The sequence below is a fragment of the Carettochelys insculpta genome, chromosome 3 (assembly GCF_033958435.1).
Source record: "Carettochelys insculpta isolate YL-2023 chromosome 3, ASM3395843v1, whole genome shotgun sequence".
Lineage (NCBI taxonomy): Eukaryota > Metazoa > Chordata > Testudines > Carettochelyidae > Carettochelys > Carettochelys insculpta.
In genome coordinates, this window is record NC_134139.1 from 111,367,212 (window position 1) to 111,390,154 (window position 22,943).

Genomic DNA, 22,943 nt, shown 5'->3' on the forward strand with positions numbered 1-22,943 from the left:
CTAAACAAATGCTTAGAAGAGTGGAGCTGTGTATGTTCATTCTTGATGCGCTGCGCTGAGGTCCTGAAGTGCAGGATCACTTTTGGGCATGGATTGGGCTGAGAAATGTCAAATTCAGGATGTTTCCAACAAAGCACTAGACACATTGTCCATGAAAACATTTGTGAAAGGTGCATCCCTTATTTTTTCCAGCCAGCTGTAGGTGCTAGTGTCTGTCCTTCACCACTCAGGAGTGCTATCTCCCACCCACAGCCCTTGAGAACAAGGCCTTCCTCACCGCCTTAGCAACCCTGCTACCTGACTGAATCTCTCTCCGCTTCCTTCATCGTTTTGATAGCCTCATCCTCCCAGCTATTTCTCCTCTGCCATCAGCTCAGTCTCCTTGCATTGACCTGCTCCATATCACATAGTTCTCTGTCCAGCCCAACTGACCACTCCAACTCACACGCCTACTGTAAGTGAAGAGGAGAGGACAGACTGGAAAAGAGGGAGTTCTGAGAAACGGGAGCTGGGGAGGCAGCTGGGACAAGATGAGATTTGCCCTGTCTTCCTTAAAGTCTTGACCTTTCTTGCCTCAGGAATACTAGAAGAGTCCTTTTGCTCATTTACCTCTTTCCACAGGGCCAGTCTATCTCCCATCTGCGAATAAATTAATTTATTCCTAGGTGACATCCACCTGGAAATTAATTAGTTTCCAAAAGATTAAGGTTCCGATTTGGCTTCTCCCTTCTCAAAAGTCTGGAAAAAGTCAGAGAAATCAGAATTAAAGGCCACCAATTTGCACTGCCCGTTGCTGAGATATTATTGGATTTTCACAAACCCTGTGGATATCAGCAGTGCTGCAAGAAATTAATTACCATGGGGATGCTTTGAATGTCCTGCTTTTGTAAGTTTTAAAAGCTCCCTAAATGCTATTTTAACATTGGTGTTAATCTTGAATATGCTTTAGAGCACTGAGTGTTTGAGTGGGTGAAAAATGTTTCATTCATAATTTGCTCTATGGACAGAGTGTGAGAAAGATCACATAATAAGATAATTTTCTGGCAATTTCTATGCAGGATTGATCCAGTTTTTCAGACACTGTTCACAGAAATACTCAACTGAAATTCCAGAGGAAAAATCTTCTGAGGAAATAGAGAATAGAGGACTGTGTGCGTGTGTGTGATTGTGTGTGTGTGAGAGAGGGAGAGAGAGAGAGAGAGAGAGAAAAGCGTATCGGATTCCTATGCAGAAAAAACTGCCAGTCATAGTTGATCAATAACTATTTTTCATAACCTTTTACCGAGTTTTTCCTAATGGCTACAAACAGGCATATTGCCAACACTGGCTCATGATGGCTGGAATAAATGAAGTCAACAGATGGTGCCATCAGCTGACTTACACCACAAGGTACAAATTATTCAAAGGCACAGCTCCAGTAAATGGAGTTATACTGCTATTGAATTACTGTATGTTTACTGTGTTGAGATGATTAATAAGTAGTTGTAAATTTTATAGATAATTACCCTTCAGTGTTTAGAATGTTGTTTATGTTATGCTGCTGCTACTATGTAGAGATTAAAATTTCATTGTCACATCTGAACCTTATTTACACATTTTAAGAATTACAGTAAACTCTTTTATATCCGGCATTCTATCGTCTGGAACTCTCAAATAACCAGCATTTTAACCGTAAGTGAATTTTAGTTACATATTCCGTTAAGTGCAGTATAGTGAGAGTAAAGAGAAATAAATACATCAAATACAATAGAAGTTTACAATGTAAGTCCTACTGTTGTTGGTAAATAAAGCACTCTCCATGCATTTTTGTTTGTTTCTTAATATCTAACGGTGTTTTTCTTTAGTGTTATGCATTCCTCGGTATACCTCTGTATTATCCAGAATATCTGAATGTCCAGCAACCTCCCAGTCCCTGGGCTGCTGGATATGAAAGAGTTTACTCTATATAAATCCGTATGTATTGAAATATATGCATATACTGTTCAAGAGAATATTTATGATGAAAGCCTTCATAGAGGCAGTAGTTAGAATCCATTTTCCAAAAGAAAACAGTTGTAGCCAAAATAATAACACCATGAGGTCCCTGGGAAAAAGTATAATTGCAGAAAGAGGTTAATATTGTAATATTTTCCATTTAGCAATTACTTTGAACTCTTGTTTGAATGTATGTTTGTGTTTGTACTTTTATTGCTTGTATATTTGGTAATAGATGTAGAAAGTATGCTAGTTGAAAATTTTCTGTCAGAACTTTTATCTGTTTTAAGTGAAAACATTCACAGAACTTGTCTGATTTCCTAGAAAAAAAAAGGGTAAATGGAAAACTGAAAACCAGAAAAACATTTTTTCATCAGTAAACAAGAGTTTTATTGTTATTGTTGTTGTTTCAGGCTGAAGTCTTTTTGACATTTAGCAAGAATTTTGGGGGGAGGTTCCAATTTTTTGTTTTTCCAGCAGCTTTCAACAAATTATAATTCCAAGTGTTGTGTAATTCAGGACTGGGTGAATGCCTGATTTTTTTTCTTCACCAGCAGTTCCAAAAAATTGGGAGGCAGGGTATCATTTTGGGTTGACAGGAAATAATTTTTAAAACATTTTTGGGGAACCAAAATGTCAAAAAAAATTAGTTTTGGATTGAACTAAACATTCTGATACCTCTAAAATGAAATGTTTGGTTTTGATTTTGTGCTTTTTTACATTTTAATTTTAAAAACAAAAAAGAAGGAAATTTTTAAATGAAAAGTTGGTTTGAACTGAAAAACAAAGAGGGGACATTTTCAATGTGGCAAAGCAAAGTATTTTTATTTATTTTTCAGAATTTGTTTTTTAATGAAACAATTTGGGGAATTTGACATGAATTTGCAAAATGTTTCCACCAACTGAAGAAAAAAGTTTCAGTTGAAAAATTTCACCCAGTTGCATGGAAATGTGGGCATGGCACAGACTTTAAAGAGAAGGTGAGACCCTGGTGCTGCTTCTGAGAGACCTGATCTACCTCATTATCCAGACAGGTGACGCTCCAGCCCGTAGGACGCTCTGTTAAAAGGAAGGTTAGAACTCAAGTAATAAAGTTCTTTTTTAAGGACCACTCTTTCAAATGGTCCCAACAATTAGCACAGCGTGAGGCAACCTGTGACCCACAGGTTGTATACAATTCGTCAGGGTAAGCAGCTGTCTGGCCACCAGGCAGGTTGTTTACCTTACATCCATGGGTATGGTCACCTGCAGCTCTCATTAGCCTCCATTCACCAATCCCAGCCAAAGAGAGCTGGAGGAAGCAGAGCCGGTTGCAGGGACTTATTGGCCACTACTTCCCAGAGCTCCCATTGGCTGCAGTTTGCCATTTCTGGTCAATGGGAGCTCTAGGAGGCCATAACTGAGGTCATAAGGTAAATAACTTATTGGCAGCCTGTCAGCAGTTTACCCTCATGAACCGCATGTTTCCATGGGCTGCCCACAACAATTACATAATCATGAAGATAATTATAAGGCTGCCCACCATGGATTAACACTTCCAAATCTGAAATCTGTGGTCAATGTGCTGAGCTCTTGAAAAATCTCCATGAGACACAAACTCTTTTCTGTGAAGGTGTTAACATTAAGCAACTTCAGGAGATATAAACTGTACTATGTAAATCATAGCTGAGACAAAGGGAGTAATGGAAATCGAAGAGTACTAGCCAAGGAACCAGGTTAGCCAGAGGGAAGAATTTTACCCTTTGATCATGTCATCTGGGTATGTTTGGCTCCTCAAAATCACCTCTGTTTACTGACTCAGAAATAGCTGTGCTCACTTAATAACACTGCTAGTGTTATTAGGTCTTAAAATTAACCCACCACAACATTCATCCTTAATGATGTCAATAGTGTTAATAAACCATCTGGGCTACAGTGCTACATTAAAAATAAAACTCTACTGGCTGTAAATAAACCTCTCGTGCACTCATCCTGTCTCCTGTCCTCAGAGCCTCACAATCAGTTACATGCACAGTCTTGTACTTGCACACACACATACAAATCCATACTTATTCACATGCACGCACATGAAAGGGAACACGCTGGCTCCTATCACAGCCCCTGATGCTGACAGTCAGTGTGTACTCACAGACACACATCTACAAGCAGGTACTCTCGTGCACACACAACTAAAGCTAGAAGTGCTGATTCACAGAGGTCCTGAGCACAAGGAGGTCCCATTGACACCAGAAGGACTTCTCACCTTTCAGAAACTCTGAAAATCAGGGCAAAAATGTGATGCACTGAAAAATCCGTCCGCCTGGCAAAACTAGCTCTCACTTGACTGACACCCACTTTCAGATTACATTCGAATTTCATAGGCCTTTACATCAGGTGATATGTTCAGAAACTGAACCCACGCTGAACTGCAAATATATGAATTTCCCTGCCCTAAGGTGGGTGTGCTAGTCTGATTGTTGTGTAGCTATTGGTTATTTGTACTGGGCTGCTGTGGAATTGGCTCTGTTTCTAACATAGCTCCTGCCCACTTGTGCCATTCAGCCTTGTACTTCCAACTGTCAGATAGAATTTGTCACCACAAACTGCCCTGTCTGTATTCCACAACTGCTTCTTATCTGCTGTTCACCTCATTGCCTTGAATGGGGCTACCTTAGGTCACAAATGTGCTTAAATGTTTTGCTGATTTGGGGCTTGGGTCTGTCATTGCCACATTCCCTCCCTCCCCAAGTTTCTATTGCACCTATATCTGCACAGGACATCACAGCATTTGGCTTATAGCATAGATGAGCCAGTTTGCAAAGGAAAACACACGAAGCAGGCAAACCAAACCTATAGCACCAAAGCAATATAAAATTGAACCATATTGTTGGGAAAGGAACATGCAGGGCGCAGATTATTCTGCAAGTTCTTGGGATTTATTGGAAACGTTGTTTTTTTACTTCAGAAGTGGCGTTTCTACATGGGCAACTTCTGTCGACAAAACTGATCAGCATTGCAGGATGCCTGAAACAGATGGAAACAAACTGGGTTTTTGTGGACAAAACTCGCTGAGTGTCTACATGGTTAAAGTGCTCTGTTGAGAGTTTGTCGACAAAACTCTGCTGTTCAGTTGGTAGCGTTATACCTGTTCCTGATCAGCCATTCTGTTGAGAGGGATGGGGTAGTCTGGCTACTCTCTGTTGACAGAGCGTTTTGCTCTTTCGATCTGCTTTTGAGTGTAGATGCTATCTGTCAACAGAGGTACAGTGACTTCTGTTGACAGAGGCTGCCCATGTAGACATGGCCAAGGTGGAGAAAGCTACTTGGGGGATGTTGTTCTAGATTTCATTTTAGCAAACAGAGAGCAATGGTTGAGAATTTGACAGTGGAAGGCAGCTTGGGTGAAAGTGATCATGAAATGATAGAGTTCATGATTCTAAGGAATAATAGAAAGGAGAACAGCAAAATAAAGACAATGGACTGCAAGAAGGCAGACTTTAGCAAACTGAGGGAGCTGGTAGGCAAGGTCCCCAGGACGTGAATTTAAGAGGAAAAACAATTGAAAACTGTTGGCAGTTTTTCAAAGGCACATTATTAAGGGTGCAAGCTCAAACTGTTCCACTGCATAGGAAAGATAAGAAGTGTGGCAAGAGAGCACTTAGGTTCAATGAGGAGATCTTGAATGACCTAAAAATCAAAAAGGGGTCCTACAAAAAGTAGAAACTAGATCAAAGTATAAAAGTATGACTATATAAACAAATAATACAAGTATGTAGGTCAGTCTTAGAAAAGAGGAGGCACAAACTGAACTGAAACTAGCGAGGGACATAAATATTAAACAGAAAATGATCTGAGGTAAATAGGATGAGCTGCAAGAAGGACAATTACAAAGTACTCCACTTAGGAAGGAACAGTCAGCTGCACATATATAAAATAGGAAATTATTGTCCAGGAAGGAGTACTGCAGGAAGAGATCTAGGGGTCATAGTGGACCACAAGCATGTCAACAGTGTAGCACTGTTACCCACAAAAAAAAAAAAAAGCAAATGTTCTGGGATGTATTAACAGTAGTGTTGTAAGTTAGACATGGGCAGTAATTCTTCTGCTCTACTCCACACCAGTTAGGATTCAACTGGAGTGCTTTGTCCAGTTTTGGGCACCACATTTCAGGAAAGATGTGGATAAACTGGAAAAAGTCTAGAGAAGAGCAACAAAAATTATTAAAGATCTAGACAACGTGACCTATGTGGGAAGATTGAAAAAACTGGGTTTGTTTAGTCTGGAAAAGAGAAGAAGATTAAGAGAGGCCATGATAAGGGCATTCAGATACCTAAAAGTTTGTCACAAGGAGGAAGGAGAAAAATTGTTCTTCTTAACCTCTGATTATAGGACAAGAAACAAAGGGCTTAAACTGCAGCAAGGGAGGTTTAGGCAGGACTGTAGGAAAAACTTCCTGTCAGGATGGTTAAGCACTGGAACAAATTGCTTAGGAAAGTTGTAGAATCTCTATCACTGGAGATTTTTAAGAGCAAGTTAGAAGGACACCTGTCAGGGATTGTTTAAATGGTGCTTGACTCTCCCATGAGTGTGGGGAACTAGACTTGATGACCTCTTGAGATTCCTCCCCGTTCTATGATTCAATGGTTGCCAACAGTCTTTTAGGTGAACAAAGACAGACATTGGTGCAGTGGTATGTTCGGACAAGAACAAACTGTTCAGCATCATTTTAGAAAACTGAAGTTAAATCTTCAGTGTTAGAAAGTGAGCATATAAAGCCAGAGAGATAAGATAAACTTTACTTTCTTCATGTGAGCACGCTGGTAAAACTGGCCAACATGGTGGGTGAAACAGACATTCTTTACTGAGGCAGTTGACCCTCTCATTGGCTTACTTGTTGAATCACAGCAAAGCTTCCTGGATTGAGAAATAAGAAGGGAGAGTGTAGCAAAAATATTTGGAGTAGTATACTACTGGCTTCCTGTCTTGGATTATTAAGCAGGATGTCTGAAACAGATGGGAACAATGTGACCCTAACCACTCCCAAACAATGCTGATTGCAACATGCGTGATGTTATATATTTCAAAAGTATGTTTGGATTCTATAGCTCATCCTTGGCAACGAGGAGTGTGCACCCTGAGTGGATTAATCTCAGTTTGAAAGGGAGAAAAATCTGAACTATTTTGACAATCTGAAAATAATTAACTTGGTGAAGATTTTTGTTTCTGGATTCAAAATATTTGTTTCATTTTTCTGTTTAAAACTGCATCTCTAAATCATTTCTGGGATTAGTTTTAAATGGCAAACAGTATTTCAGCACCTTCAGCACGTAAGAGCTCTCTTTTGGCTGTGCAACATTTAACCAATATTATTCCCAGTTTTATGCTGAGATCACTGGATACATTGGTGTTCTGGGAAACAGTAATAGGTTTCTGGATGCTGTAGGAATTATGGGAATTTACAGAAGGGATTGTGGGAAAGTTAAGAATTTGACCTTTCCTCCTGTAATCTCTGGGAGCATGCAAGGGGAATGCAAAATCATATGCAATACAGGTGGAACCTCTGTAGTCTGGCACTCTCTGGGCAAGCAACATCTGTAGTCTGGCATGATTTTGTTTAGCCAGATGCCCACATATCATGGGTGTGGCCAAGTTTCCCACAGTCCCATAAAGTTTGTTTCCAGCTGCCAATCCTGGCTCTCAGTGTTCTGTGCTGTTATTTAGCTGTAATTTACCCATAAATGTCTTCTCAGAGCCCAGTAAGCAGTGGGAGTGTTGGTGATGCTACTAGACAATATTGACCTCCTGTGGTTTGGCATCACTCAGATCCCAAGGGTGCTGGATTAGAGAGTCTCAAAGTGTACTTCAGTCTGGAACAACGCTAGCAACTCTTGGGATACGTGGTCAGAAGATACTCCTGCTTAAACAACTGAGTGAAGCATGAGTCTGAACCTGAGCATGATATATAATGTGAATACTATATGTGTATGCAGTGATTTGTGTTAGCTAACTAACATACTTCAAGCAATGAGGTCATTCTGAAGTGTGGGGACATAGTTTCATGCATAAATAAGGGGGTTGGGTTGGGTACACTTTTGTGTGTGATGTACTGAGGCTTTTTTTTTTCCCTTGGTTACAATCTGTCTCTGCAAGCTGCATGTTAAGGACTCAGAGTGCAGAAGATGAAAGAGCAGTAAACACATTCTAAGTTGAGGTAGTTCATTAATGTCACATCTGTCTTTGCTTTTCCCCATATCCTGTTCTGCTACTTCAGTCAGCTGCTTCAACAGAGCAGCATGTGGCAGGGATGATGGAGCATGGGAGGGGGTGGAGTAGGAACATGGAGCAGCTGGAAGTGGAAGAGGTGATCAGGGAAAACGTGTGTGTGTGTGTGCTGAGGGAAGGAGGTTGATTGGATGGAAATTGGAACAGACATTAGGAGAGGGGAATAATCAGCAAATAAGGATGCATGTGGAAGAAAAATGATAAGCAGCAAGGAAATAGGAAGAGGAGTCATGATGAACCCAAAGATAGGAGAGGAGTAAACAAGATTGGTGAGAAAGAAGAGAAAACCTAATGGCCATGTCTACACTTGGCCAAAACTTCAAAATGGCCGTGCTAATGGCCAAATCAGAGAATACTAGCGAGGCGCTGAAATGAATATTCAGAGCCTCATTAGCATGCTGCCAGCCGCAGTACTTCGAAAGTGCTGCGTTTTGCTCACACATGGTTCGTCTACACAGAGGTCATTTTTGAAAGGAGCCTGCAAACATCAAAATCCCTCATTCCTATTCATTTCAGCGCCTTATTAGTATTCTCCTATTTGGCAATTAGCATGGCCATTTCGAAATTTTGGCCAAGAGTGGATGTAGTAAATACTTTGTAATTTCACAGTGGCTGTCATCCAAGGATCTCAAAGCATTTTACAGCTATTTATAAATTAAGAGTTATAGCAACCCATGAGGCAGGTAGCTATTATTAATCTCACTTAACAGATAGGGAAACTGGGCTGCAGATTTATCCAAGGTTGCACAGATCTGTGGCAGTGGTAAATACCATCCAGATCTCCTGAATCCCATCTCTTAGCCACAAGAATACTGCCTCTGCTGTGTAGGTTTGAGGGTGGGAGCCTGGCACTGTCATACAGAAAGATTCATATCTTCTCTCTACTTCTTTCAGAGCTGGGCAGTTGAATTGTTGGTTGGTGAGTTTTGGGGAGGGAAAGGGGGAGCCAGACTTGTGTGCATGAATTGAGAGGAGAGAACATAGAAGAGGCCACATTAATAGAACAGACTTCAAGTTTTGGGCCTCAAGGGTCAGCTCCAAAGCTTATGGCAGTCGCTGATTTCTGTGGGCTTTGGATTAGGATCCCTAAAAGGGAATTAGAAAGAGGTGAGGAAATAAACACTTTTGGTTCTCTTTCTGAAAGTAAATAAGTGTTCTTTTAAAATACTTCACCCGCATAATAACAGGAGCTTGAAGTGCACATGAAACTACTTTTCATTTTATTGCCCTTCTGCCATAGAGTCTTTGGTCCTTGAGTTTTGTATGCCAAGTTGAGAAGTTGTGATCTGAGTGCAATGCAAGCCAACTGCAAAAACAAACAGCAACAACAAAGCTAAACTCATCAGTAAAATAAAAATAGACCATGTACAAGTTGTACCTGCCTGGTCTGGCACCTTGATGACCTCTGTGGTCCCAAATGAAGGATTTAGCTGGACCAGGGGAGGTTAATGCCACCACTCTCCCTAATCCCTGGCCATCCGACTGGCCTGCTGCGGCTCCTTGGGCCTGCAGATGTGGCTTGCCGCCACAATGGGATCTCCTATCTGGCCCCCCATGTGACTGCTGGGGGATGTTGCCTCTGGACCCAGCCCTGTGGGCCCACATGGGGCTGCCAGAGGCCACCTTGGCTTGCCCTCCTGCCTGGCCCTATGGTCCAGGAGCATCCCTCATCCTGCCAGATGAGGGATGCTGCCAGACCAGAGAGTGCCAGTTTTCAGAGGTACAACCTGTAGCAGCTTGGGGAATGGGGGAAACACTCAGTCTTCTTCACTTTACCTCTTACTCCAGAAAATCATAGACATTTGAGATGAGGGGAAAATACTTCTGAGTATCCTGCCTTATAAATATCATGCAAAGAAAAGAATACTATTTCTTTAGACATCTGTATCTCATGAAGAAGGATCCACTGCAGCAAACTGTGTGTCGGTAGAGATTATAAAATTTTGCTCATTTTTGTTTTCTTGACAATATTATGATACAGATGTAACCAGTTATTTCCCTTGCATGCGTATAGCATATTAGAGATTGAAAATATCAGTAAAGTCACTTATTCCATCCTGCTGGCAATGAGGTAGTGCTCTCCAGTGCTTTGATATTACATTTTGGGCCACTGAACTTCCACCAGTCCTTTATGAGTTAAGATGAACTGAGCCAGTTTCATCCAGATTTGGATCCATATGTTGCAAAAGTAAAAGTGAAAGCTGTATTCAGGGCTGGAATTTTTGTCTGAATACCAACAGCAGAATGGATTTGAATTTGAAAACTGAATGGAAATGATAAACTTGCAAGGCCTTCTGGAACTTGAATTTCAGGCAGCAGTTGTAGTGATTCCTGCCGCCCTGTGAGCAAACAGAAACTCTCTAATGTGATGGAAATCACTGAAGAGTCGTGACCGGGACTAGAACCTCATAAAGCACAATCAGAGAGAAACAGACAGCTGGGATCGTTGACTAGTTCTAGAGATAAGTGGTATGATGCCCGCATGCCTGTTTGGTCTGTGTGCCCTGCCTTAGAAGACAGAAATGGTGAATGAGGGTGAGAGCAATGGTGAGAGAGGGTCCTGAGTGGGGTCTTTTTCTGTTTGTTAGTTCTGGAGCTTGAACTTGTCGTCTTCTGGGTTTTTAACTTGACTATTGCCAAAACTGGTAGATGGATCTGATGTTTCTGATCTCAATATGCCAAAGTAGACATTTTTAAATCAGAATTCCAGGATGGGCTCTATATGGGACATTGTTCCACGGAATGAAAGATCTGACTGTCAGGAAGCATTTCTTAACTTTCTGCCTGAATCTCTCTTTTCCAAATTTCATCTCACTATTCTTGTTTAGAGGTTTAGATGATTGCTACGTGTTGCTATTACAAGCAACCCTATTACAAGAGAGCAGGGGAGGCACAAAGTTCCTTGAGTAGGACAGAGCATGTCCCATACGGCCCTGTTGCAGGCTAAGTACCAAAATCAGTCCTGGACCTTGCCATCCCTGTCAGCATGTACAATACTGTTTTGCCAGGCCTGCAAAATTATAACATAACTATGATGGCATATTTTTAGAGCTGAGAGTAATACATCTTCGGAAGAACAGGCAATGGCAATATGCTTAATATGGCTATGGGAGGAAAGGGGGTGTGGGCTGGTGATGTAACTGGATTGCCATGTTAGCTGGTTTTTCATTTCACCTCTGTGTTAACAGGAAGATATTAGTGACTACGGGGGTATTAACAGGGAACTTCACTTTGAATGATTCCTGCCTATGCTAAACTTTCTGTTTGACTTAATATTTAGCTGTGACGCTCATAGTATTTTTCCACACCTGAAGAAGACCTCAGAGGAGCTTCAAAGCTTTTTTTTTTCTCTCTCTCTCTCTCAAATAGAAGTTGGTCCAGTCAAGCATCAAAGAGGCAACAATCTAGTAGGGGGAGTAGGGTTCCAGAGATGGGCAATAGTCTCATTGAGGGGGGCACTCTGGAGGGTGTTCCTTTTTCCCTTTGGGAAATACAGTCACTCTAGTGCTTATTCTATACATTAAGATTTCCGCATTCATGCATCCACCTCTAGGTATGCCAAAACTTAACAACATTCAACCAATATCTCGAGACCCCTACAGCTATCCCAGAATTTCTCTGCCCAGAGTCTCAGCTGGTGTAAATTGGTGCATCTTCCATGATGCTGATGACTTACACCAACAAAGGCTGTAACCCCCTCACTTTATCTGTGTGTGGGATAGGCTTTGATGGATAGGGGATAGGTGTGGGCCCTGCTTCCCAGGATTCCTGCATACCTGATTCCCAGTAGTATGAAGAAGGCTGTTCTCTCCCGGTCATCTGGCACCATCAGCATCTGCCAAGTATCTGCTAGTCAGGTACTTGGTGATCACACCTGTGATTGTCTAGCACTTTTACTTCGGTGTTGTTCATCTTGTTGGGGCCATTCTCTGTGTGGTTTTATTTCTTGGGATGAGATCACTCCACAGCCTCTACCTTCCCTCTACTGAAAACTCAGCCAAGACAAAGACATAAGCATTTCCAGATGTAACTTCTACAGTAAGTGACAGCACTGCTTAAAATCAGGTGATTTATCCAGCCAGACATGACAGGGAAGTGCATTTCTGGATGAGTATAGCACTCTCTGATTTGGTATTATGCAGCACATGGATGAATGCCAGTAGCATTAACCACTTAGAGAACACTAGGTCCCCGAGGCAAACTGTACAGGGTGTATTAGTGATATTATGCCATGCAAAAATATAAATATATAACATAATATGCACTGTCTCCTTCTCTGTGTACCAAACAAGGCTATGAATCCATCAGCATCAGAGAATAAAAATGATGTTACAAGCTATGGAGCAATGGCTCAAGGACCCTGGAGTAGACTATATGTGGAAGTTAGGACTAACACTTGCTTGAAAAAATCCATATTTTTAATTGATGCCTCTTGTTTTCCTCCCCTTCTGTCTTGTTTGTTTCCCCAGTCTTTGCCTCCCTCATATATTTCTGGGTCTTCTCAATCTTTAAATGTATTTGAGTTCCAAAGAAGTACATAACATGCATCGTGGCATGCCTTTTATCATGTCAGCCTATATTAATAATAACATTAGAAGCAACTGTTTTTACTGAGTTAAGTGTAACCTTTTACTGTGGAAGATGGTCAGTTAGCACCTATTGGCGATGTCTACACCAGAAGCATTTGTTAACAGAAGTTACTGTTGACAGAGCAGGAGCGATGGAACCTCTGTCAACAGATTGCTGCTACAGACAACTTGTTCTGTCGACAGAGAACTGCCAGGCTGCACTGTCCTCTGGTGCCAGAAAGCAGAATGGCAGCTCTGCAAACAGGGCTGCCCCGCAAGCCGATCCCCCTCTCTGTCAACAGGGATGTCTACACTGCAGTTGTGTCGATCGTACTCTTTACAGAGAGTTATGCCTCGAATTTAAGGCAGTTAGCTCGATATTACCAAGTGACTGTCTCCACTGTAAATACCATTAGCTCAATTTTGGGAGCACTAATATCAAGATTACAGTATCGCCATTACTGGACAGGTATAGCATCAAGCTCAAATTCAGAAGTTTGATTGAAGGCCAGTGTGGAAGCTGTATGTCTTAAAATGGAATGTATTAGCCTCCAGGGGTGTCCCATATGTACCCCACAAAACCCCTCAGTGCTCCGCTGTGGCCGCTGCTCTCCAGTTCATTAGATAACAGGAAGACTGTGAATTTCAAAGTGGGACCAGGAAGCCTGCGGCTTTGCACTAATGTGTGCATGAGAGCCTGAGAAATGTCCTTCTTTCTTTCTTTGCTATTAGCACTGTGAGCACATCTACCAATCACAAATAGTCCCTCCAGGGAGTTCATGGTTCTGTCTCTACATAATTTTTTTTCTGCACACCATGTGCCAACAAAGCTGTTGTGGGGATCAAGCTTTCATGAGACACTGAGAAACTTCTCAGTGGTTTACCTTTGTGTGCAACCCCCCTTCCCTCCCGCACAGGTGCCACACGGTTGGGGACTTTCCCATGCTCAGCCACATCAGGTGGGTAGCCCCCAACCCAATAAAAGGATTTGACTGCTGTTCGGTGCTGATCATGCTGCCAGGCAGCACCATGTCCCGGCTTCCACACATTTACGGCTCCAAGGGTGGGAAAGATATTCAGGAGTTTGCAGCCACCAGGGGGAAGTGTCCCCTGGCAACTAAGACATTCGGGGGCTTGCAGCTGCCAGGGAGGAAGTCTCCCCTGGCAGCTAAGATACTTGGGAAGGATCACTTCAACTGCCACCCCCCCCGAACACCCTCACGCCTACAGTGTGGGACCACTGGGGCTTGCAGCAGCTGGGGGGGACGTCTCCCCTGGTGGCTAAAATAGTCACAGGGGCTACTTCAGTGACTCCAATGCTCCAAAGTGGCTCTGCAGCCACAGACCACAGCACCCCGCCCTGCCTCAAAACACCCCACCAAAATATTTTGGGGAGCTTGCTGTCCATTGCAGACACTTGCTGGTTTGATATTTTGGTTATAAAATCTTTTTGATAACATCTCCTATCTGTCTTCGTGCTTTGACACACACCTGCCCTGAAACACGGCGGGAGCTAGTTGAGGTTCCTGTTTGCATTGTAATTTCAGTGTATGATATTTCACTGCCATCATCTGTGCTGGCAATGTCTGTGTAGTGAAAGGGAAAGTCAAAAATTATTTTTTCATAGACTTTTCTGTCCTCTTCCTTCTAACTTTGAGAATACAGTCCGGGCCGCTGTATTATTTTCAGGGATCACATGCAGTGATGGGAGGGGAACACTCAGTGATGGCCAGTTGAGAACACAGTCATTGCACAGAAGCCTTACAGTGTACCGGAGAGCCAAAGACTCTCCCCTCAGCAACAATCGCTTCTGAAAAACTTTCCTATCTTCTCTTCCTTCAGGTTTTTCGGGGTCCCTGTGTTATTGTCAAAAAAGTCAAAATTTTTTTCCTAGACTTTTCTATCCTCTTTCTTCTAACTTTGAGCATACACTCATCCCTCCTTAAACAAGTACTTTATTTACGAGTATTTGCTTAAATGAGGGACACGTATACGTCCCCTAGTTCACTCTACGAGTGAACTCCCCCCCCACTAGTACAAGCCTTACCCACCTCCCTGTGGCTCCAACCCCCCTAGTCTGACCCTTCCTCCTTCCAGCCCAGCTGCCCCAACCCACTGCAGCCAGACCCCCCTCCTGGCCCCACAACCTGACCCCCCACGCCCAGCAGCCCCAAACTGTGACAGCCTGACACCCCTGCTAGTCCCACAGCCAGACCCCCACAGCTTGACCCCCCACAGCCCTAAACCACAGAAGCCAAATGCCCCCACAGCTTGCACTCCCTGCCACCTGTACCTCTGTTGGCCCTGCAGCCTGACTCCCCTGTGGGCCCTGCGGCCTGACCCCACTGCCGCCTGTAACCCATGTGGCCAGACACGCCCCCCACTGCCTGTATCCTCTGCAGTCCTGCAGCTAGACCGCCCCCCCACCTCCTGTCCCCCCGCAGCCAGACCCCCCGCCGCCTGTTCCCTGCCTGCGGCCCGGCAGCCAGACCCCCTTACCGCCTGACCCCTGTGGCCTGGGAGCCTGATCCCCACCCCCCCATGGCCCCACAGCCCCAAACCGTGGCAGCCAGACCCCCTTACTGGTCCACAGCCAGACCTCCCTGCCACCTGTCCCCTTGCGGCCCTGCAGCCTGGCCCCCCTGCAGGCCCCAAACCACAGCAGCCTGAACCCCACCCCCCACCAGATTATAACCCTCTCACAGCCCCAAACTACCCCCAGCCTTTAACCCTCCCCAACCCAAGGTTCACTCACCTTTCAAAACCAGCACCACCTGCTGCCCCTCTTCCCCAAATTAGGTGCCCTAGGAACTATTCAGAGACTTTTACATGTAATTTAATGGGAATTTAGTGTCCCTCTTACCAGTTTTCGCCTACAAGCAGACAGTCGGGAACCAATTGTGCTCATATAGCAAGGGATGAGTGTACAGTCAGGGTCCCTGTGTTATTTTCAGGGATCAGATGCAATCATGGGAGGGGGGGACACTCAGTGCCTGGCCAGTTGAGAGTTCAGCTACAGAAGAAAGACATTTCTGTAAACTTTTTTGCCACATCTGTGGATGCCCCCCTTTTCCTTCCTTCCAATGGGAAAAATGGAGGTTTGCTTATCATGGGAGGGGAACGAGGAAAATGCAGTGTGGGAAGATGATGCCAAAGACCAGCGAGCATACACAGAATGCTGCGGGGCCGAGGGAACTGTGGGATAGTTTCCCACAATGTACTACTGTAACAGTCGGTGTTTGCCAATTGAGTGTGGCAGCAATAAGTCGACTTTGTGAGGAGCACATGGGGCGTGATGATAGTCAAATTCAAATTTATTAATTCCAGAATTACAATCAATATTAATAAAGTGAATTTATCTCATAGTGTAGACGTAGCCGTATATTTACCACGTGAGCGCAGGCCAATGAAGTGAGTTCCTAGGAGTATGCAAGCATGTGTTTCATTTTTTTTCCAGAACGTACCCCCCACCAATAGGCATATGAGACTTTGTATGCACTGAAATGGATCAAATGTGAGCATTTGTGCTGACTGACTATTTGCACAGCTTCTTAAGTTGTCTCTGATACAGGATTCTGGAGGAGGTTTTGGGAGCCTTGTCCCTCTATTGTGTCATCTCCCATCTCCCATCTCACATATCACTTCCAGTGTGACCCTTAAAGGGTGAAATCTTCACATTCTTTTTTCATAGACTTTCTTACAAGTAAAAACTCCGTCAACTGAATGTTCATGGAAAGTGAACCCAGAAGTGTCAGAAGTGTGGTTAGAGTTAATTCAAGTCTGAATTCAAGCAAATACTCATACATATTTCGGAACTATCAACTTGACTCTAGTTACATACTGAGATAAGAAATATTTTGGACTGCCTTGCCCATTTAGGCTCCAATAGTTTAGTCATTTCCTACCATCTTAAATTCAGTGCTGCGTATTTCTCCTGCCTGTGAATTCAAACTGTTCTGTCTGCATCTCACAGGAGTTTGGGAATATATTTGATTATTTCAAAGTAACTTGCTTGCAACATTTCATTACTTTCGCTGAATGGAAGGGCTCAGATAGCCAAGAAAACTGAAATTATGGTTTTGTGGAAACACGTCTTTTTATCAACCAAAAATATGACAAAGGCATACACAGCATTTGCTTCTGATGGATGGCACAGTTGATATTTAAGCAATACGATTCAGCTATTTTGGGTTTGGCTGATGAACGTTTTTAAAAAGGAAATGATTGCATTAATATTTTACTGCTGAATTGTGTGTTAGTCCAGAAAGAGCTTTCTTTAACAATCCAACTCGGTGGGGAGGGGTGTAATTGTCTTGAAATTTATGTTTCTAATGCTCTTTAACATCATGGCCCTTTGCCATCCTACGGAAGTATAAATGGACCTTGATTTAATTAAGGATCAGTCTGTATGAGACTGTAGAAACCTTTACTAAACATTTTGTCAGTATATCCCATGTCTCTTTATGCTAGTGAATGTCAAAAATGGAGCTCTACAAAAACTTACCAGAAACATATTTGCTTGTACGTATTATCACAAACCCTAAACTCAGATCTGCTCTCAAACAGTAAACCCATACCTGAGCCTGCTTTTTTGCATGAACTCAGGTAGATTTATGGCTTTGCATCAAAAATCATGTACAAATTGTCACTTTCACTCATCTTGATACAAACATCCTTGAAACTTGAATTTGAATGAATTCTCCTTTGAACCAAACAAACCTTTATCTCAGTCTTTTCTCTTCTTCCCGTGACCCATTTCTGGTCAGGGCAGGCACTGAGCTATAGTAACTTGATCTGACTGAATTGTAACAAACAAAATGGCTGCATAGAAATGCCCTCTAATGCACACAATCTTTTTCTTCACCATCATGGCACTACTGGCAAAATCACGATTGTGATACCTGCAGTATCCATCTTTTAAGATTCTTGCAAATACAAATCCACTTGTTACATATACAGACATAATGAGCCTTTGCTACTATAAACTGCATGCATGTACACTGAGGGGGGGCAGAACACGGATGTCTTTATGCTCTGGGGGAGGGTTTGCAGCAGTGTAGTGACCTTTGAAAATGCTGCAAGTCATTTTTACACTAATGGCAGAGCATCTACATGGCTTGGGGGATTGCATTGGCAAAGTCCTTAAAATGAAGCTCCATGGTGTAGCCATATGAATGGCTAAAATCCCAATGCATACTAGCAAGCCCTAGGAGTTGTGGCTCCAATGTGGTGGTAGAGTGGATTCTCACCACCAGAGGCCAGAGTTCCCAGATGCCATTTTGGTGTCCTGATAAGGTGACCATCTGTCCCATTTCTACTGGGACAGTACTTTATTTAAACTGTCTCAGAGGTGGCCAAATTGTCCCATATTTTGTGGGGCTCCTGTTCCCTGGTACCCTGTCTGGGGCTGGCAGCCTCTCTTAACAAGGAGCTCCTCCAATGGGTGGCTGCCCCATTCCACAGAGATCTGCACCTTGTGGCAGCAGCTCCTGCTGCAGGATAGCTCCTCTGTGGGGCAGGTGCCCCATTCCCTAACACTCCATGGTGACAGCCCCTGCTGCTGGCAAACTCCACAGCAGGGTGCCTGCCTTGTTCCCTGGTGCCCTACACTTAGGGGAGGCAGCTCCCACTCCCAGGGAACCCTTCTAGAGGTTGGCTGCCTCATTCTCCAGCCACCCATGCCTTTGAAAGGTAGCTCCTGTTTCATTCCCTGGCTCCTGATGCTAGGAAGCTTTGGAACACCCCCACCAGGGGATTCTGGAGCCCCCATCCTCCACTCCCCTTCATCTTTGGTGCCTCCCCATTGGTGCCTCATCCTGGAGCAGCAGCCCCCATTGCCATGTAGTCCTGACATGGGACAGGTGCCCCATCCACAAAGGCTGGTGCTCTGTACTTGCCATAGGGCAATATGATCACCCTAGTCCTGAGACACCTCACCTGCTCATACTCCCATTAAGACCATTAGTTCCACTCAGCCTCCAATTAGCCTAGCTCCCCATTAGACTCCTACAAAGTCCCACATCCCCCTGTCTGATCTGGCTTGTTTTTTCCTCTTTTGATAAGTACTGTTGATACTGGGCCATTTCCACCTTGCTGAATAGACCTAGTCAGCTCTGGCCCTCCCTCTTACTGGGACCCCACTCTTTAAATACCCCTCTGAAACCCCTCCCCCACTCATGCATCTGATGAAGCGGGTCTTTGCCCACGAAAGCTTATGCTCCAAAATATCTGTTAGTCTATGAGGTGCCACAAGACTTCTTGTTCTCATAGCAAATAACTGTTGCAATTTGTCCCTTAGGATAGATAAACTCTTTTGAACATCCTGTTCTACCCCGTTCCCATGGCCTTTATTTAAGTGGTTTGACTGTGGCTTAGTTTGGGCTCTGACATTTGATCCGCTGTCAGTGAAATTAAGACGGAATGCCTCGTGGATGTTTGTTCATCTTTCTAACTTGCGCCTGTAGTGACAATGGCTGCATTATTTATGGGTCATTACAGAGCGCCTGGAAAGATTATGGACATTGTGATTGTAGAGGATTGGCAAGTGCTTTCAGTTTGCATAGTTCATTTTATGTAGTTACCCAGTTTTGTGTAGTTCCTTTTATAGGGTTACCCAATACAATTCTGAAGAAGCCTTTTCTGCCCCCCCCACCCCCCCAGACACACACACACACCTTTTTTCCTGTGGTGTCCTGACCTCATTAATTGGTATCACAGAGTTTTATTTCTCTGTATTTACCATCACTGTTGTATATCAGAGTCTCACATCATACCCTATATTTGTCTGAGCTTTTTTGGGTAGCTGATCAAAAAAGAAGCAGACTTCCTGGATTGGGGAGGGAATGTTCTTGTGTCATGTTGCAATATTTCTGTTTAGAAGCTCTGGTTCTTTTTTCACACCCAGCTCTTCTTCAAACCCCATGAGTGGTATTCAGTGACACTTCGGTGACCTTGTCATATCAGCATGCAGATGTCATAATAGCCATCAGAGGTGGTACACAATAGGCATACCAGTCACTTAACACTTTGCACTGAAAAGAAAAGGACTCATCCTCCCTTTGATGTCTTTGTGACACCCTTACCTAGCCAGAGTGATGCTCTGATGAACTGTGTCTGCCTGCTATGTATCTTTTACTTCATATTGTTAGCATGGGTGGGAACAGGTCCTCGGGCAATGTATGGCCACCTCATTTCCTTTCGTTTTGAGGAATAAGGCCCCAGAACTAAACCTGCTCCCAATAAGATGGAGATGGCTTCAACAATTCTTTGCAGTCTCTTCCATAAACTGGCCTCAGAGCCTCCATGCAAGCTGACTCTAGTGCACCAAACCAGCACTTTTGTTTTTCACTTTGGGCTTTATCAGGAAGAAGGGCAGCAGCTTCACAATTTGATGACTGTATGACAAGGAATAGAATATTCCCCAGTATAGGTACAGTGATAACAGCAACAGCTGACTTTATACTGAGCAGTTTCAAACTCCCTGCAGTCGCCACCAGTGGACTCATTTGTCTCAGCTCTCCCACAGGTTACTTACAGTGGGACTTTTTCACACGCTTTCCTCAGATTCCCACACAGGCCTAGAATATTTGATTAATTCTTTATTCAGGTTGACTAGTATGCTTGCAGCCACTTGGCGCCACACCAACAACCGATGGTAGCTACAAACCCTAAGTTTAGTTTACAGCTGCTTTGCATTGCTCACGGTCTCAAATCATGAACAGAATATACCTCTAGACTTTGAGACCAGGATTCGGATGCCCCAGGGAACACAGGAATATTCAGGGGCCTGAGCCAGCCCCCCGACAGGGGATAGGAAGGGAGTAACACCCACCCTGCTCTGCACCCCCAGCTCCGCCCCAGCCACAGCCTGAACCTTTGGCTCCTACCCTTGACTATGGCACCTTTTCCAGCATTGGGTCCTGACCACAGCTCAGCCCCTGGGCATGGCTGCCACCCAGTCTCTGGCTCCCAGCCACAGTTCCTGACTGCAACTCGGACAGGGTGCAAATAGATTCCATTACCTGTAATGGGAGGGTGGGGGCAAGAGAAAACATTTGGAGAACACTGCATTAGATTGCTTGGATAATTCTCCCCCTAAAATAACAAATAAATAGATATTTAATTCTTGAAACTAAGATTGTCATGTGCTTTTGAGCCAAAATCACAGAATTCAAGGGCCTGCATTCTCCAGCCATAATAGTACTTCTGGTAGGCTGCAGAGAAATATCCAAAGATTCTCACTTATTTGTTGGCTGCTTTATCTGTTGAGGGGATTTGCCCTCACCAAGCTGGGACAACACTGATTGGTTGAGCTTTCGTTATAAGTAACTCTAGCTAACTGTGCACACACACACATGTTCAGAAATACCTCCCTTTTCTCCTAGCCTCAGAACTTGTTACAGTGATATGTGCCTTTTGGCCTCTAGGTTGCACTACTGCAATGTTTTCTATTTAGGTTTGCCCTTGGAAAGCATTCATAAATTCAAAGATTTTAAGGTTAGAATGGACCATTAAATCATTTTGTCTAAGCTCCTGCATATTACCAGTCATAGAATTTCATCTAGATAGCACTGTATTGGGCGCAGTAATATGTGTATGGAGAAAGTATATCTTCCAGAAAGCCATCCAGTCTTGCTCTGAACACACAAGAGATAGAAAATCTATCACTTCCCTTGCTAGTTTGCTCCAATGGTTAATCTCCCTCACTGTTAGAAATGCATGGCTTATTTCTAAATCAAATTTGTCTGGCTTCGGGTTTCAGCCCTAGGTGCTTTCTATAACTTTTTCTGGTTGCTTGACAACCTTCTGTTTCCCCAATATTTTCTTCATTTGAAGATATTCTGGAGTCTCCAGAAATTAATGATTAATATTGAATTAAAGAGTGTCACCCTATGATGATATCTCCAGGAATATATCTAATCAACAACGGTACCCGTATACCACAATTAAGTCTCCTCACTTGTAGATTGCAATCAAAACAAAAAAGCAGTCCAGTAGCACTTTAAAGACCAATAAAAAAATTTATTAGGCGATGAGCTTTCGTGGGACAGACCCACCTCTTCAGACCATAGCCATACCAGAACAGACTCAATATTTAAGGCCCAGAGAACCAAAAATAGTAATCATGGTTGACAAATCAGAAAAAAATTATCAAGGTGAGCAAATCAGAGAGTAGTGGGGCAGAAGAGGGTGGGGGAGGTCAAGAATTAGATAAAACCAAGTATGCAAAAGAGCCCCTACATTGAGCTAGAAAATTCCCATCGTGGTTCAAACCATGTGTTAATGTGTCAAATTTGAATATAAAAGAGAGTTCAGCAGCCTCTCTTTCCAAACTGCTGTGAAAATTCCTCTTCAGTAAAATGCAGTGTTTCAGGTCGTTAACAGAATGATGCACTATAGGGGCTCTTCTGCATACTTGGCTTTACCTAATTCCTGACCCCCCCTCACCCTTCTGCCCCTCTGCTCTCTGATTTGCTCACCTTGATAATATTTTTCTGATTTGTCAACCTTGATTGCTATTTTTGGTTCTCTGTGCCGTAAATATTGAGTCTGTTCTGTTATGGCTATGGTCTGAAGAAGTGGGTCTGTCCCACAAAAGCTCATCGCCTAATAAATTATTTTGTTAGTCTGTAAAGTGCTACTGGACTGCTTTTTTGTCTTGATAGTATATAGACTAGCATGGCTATCTCTCTGTTAGTATTGTAGATTGCAGTTTGTGCAGAAGGTCGCGGTGCAACTTTTCAACAGATTTCACCCACAAAAATCAGTGCTGCCCAAACTTCACCTCATGGGCTGGCTGCCTGTATGTTCATGAAGGCTTTACAGCTAGTATTTAAGCCACACGTAGTATAGAACTAGTCTTCCGGGGAAATTTCTGTTACCTTGTGATGGGGTGTACAAATCTCACACTTGGTAACAAGGGGTTGAGGGATTATTTTGGGTTCAGCTAGGCCGGTCCCAGCAAATGTTCCATCATCTGGAGCAATTAAAAAGCTAGAAACTAGTTCATTTGGGTTACAAAGCTGGAGGTCAGCAGACCTGCAGCTGCAGCACAGCAGAGGGAACCCTAACACTGCTCTCGGGGACCTTCCTTTGGAGGGAAGAGGTGGGTGTGTTTACTTAGTACCTATGCTGTTGTAC

The 22,943-nt window shown here is 43.5% G+C and overlaps 1 protein-coding gene across 2 annotated transcripts in view; it reads left to right on the plus strand.

Annotated features, from left to right (window-relative positions):
* Window positions 1–1,348: 1,348 nt before the first annotated feature.
* The window catches only part of ECHDC1 (ethylmalonyl-CoA decarboxylase 1), a 101,530-nt gene continuing 79,935 nt past the window's right edge, over window positions 1,349–22,943 (plus strand). Inside the window, exon 1 of one of the 2 annotated variants that reach the window (XM_074988777.1) lies at window positions 1,349–1,389. The gene's annotated coding sequence lies outside the window, so the exon portion shown is untranslated. Of the gene's footprint in view, window positions 1,390–1,610; window positions 1,672–22,943 lie in introns of those variants that run through there. The other variant, XM_074988780.1, reaches the window with a different exon arrangement.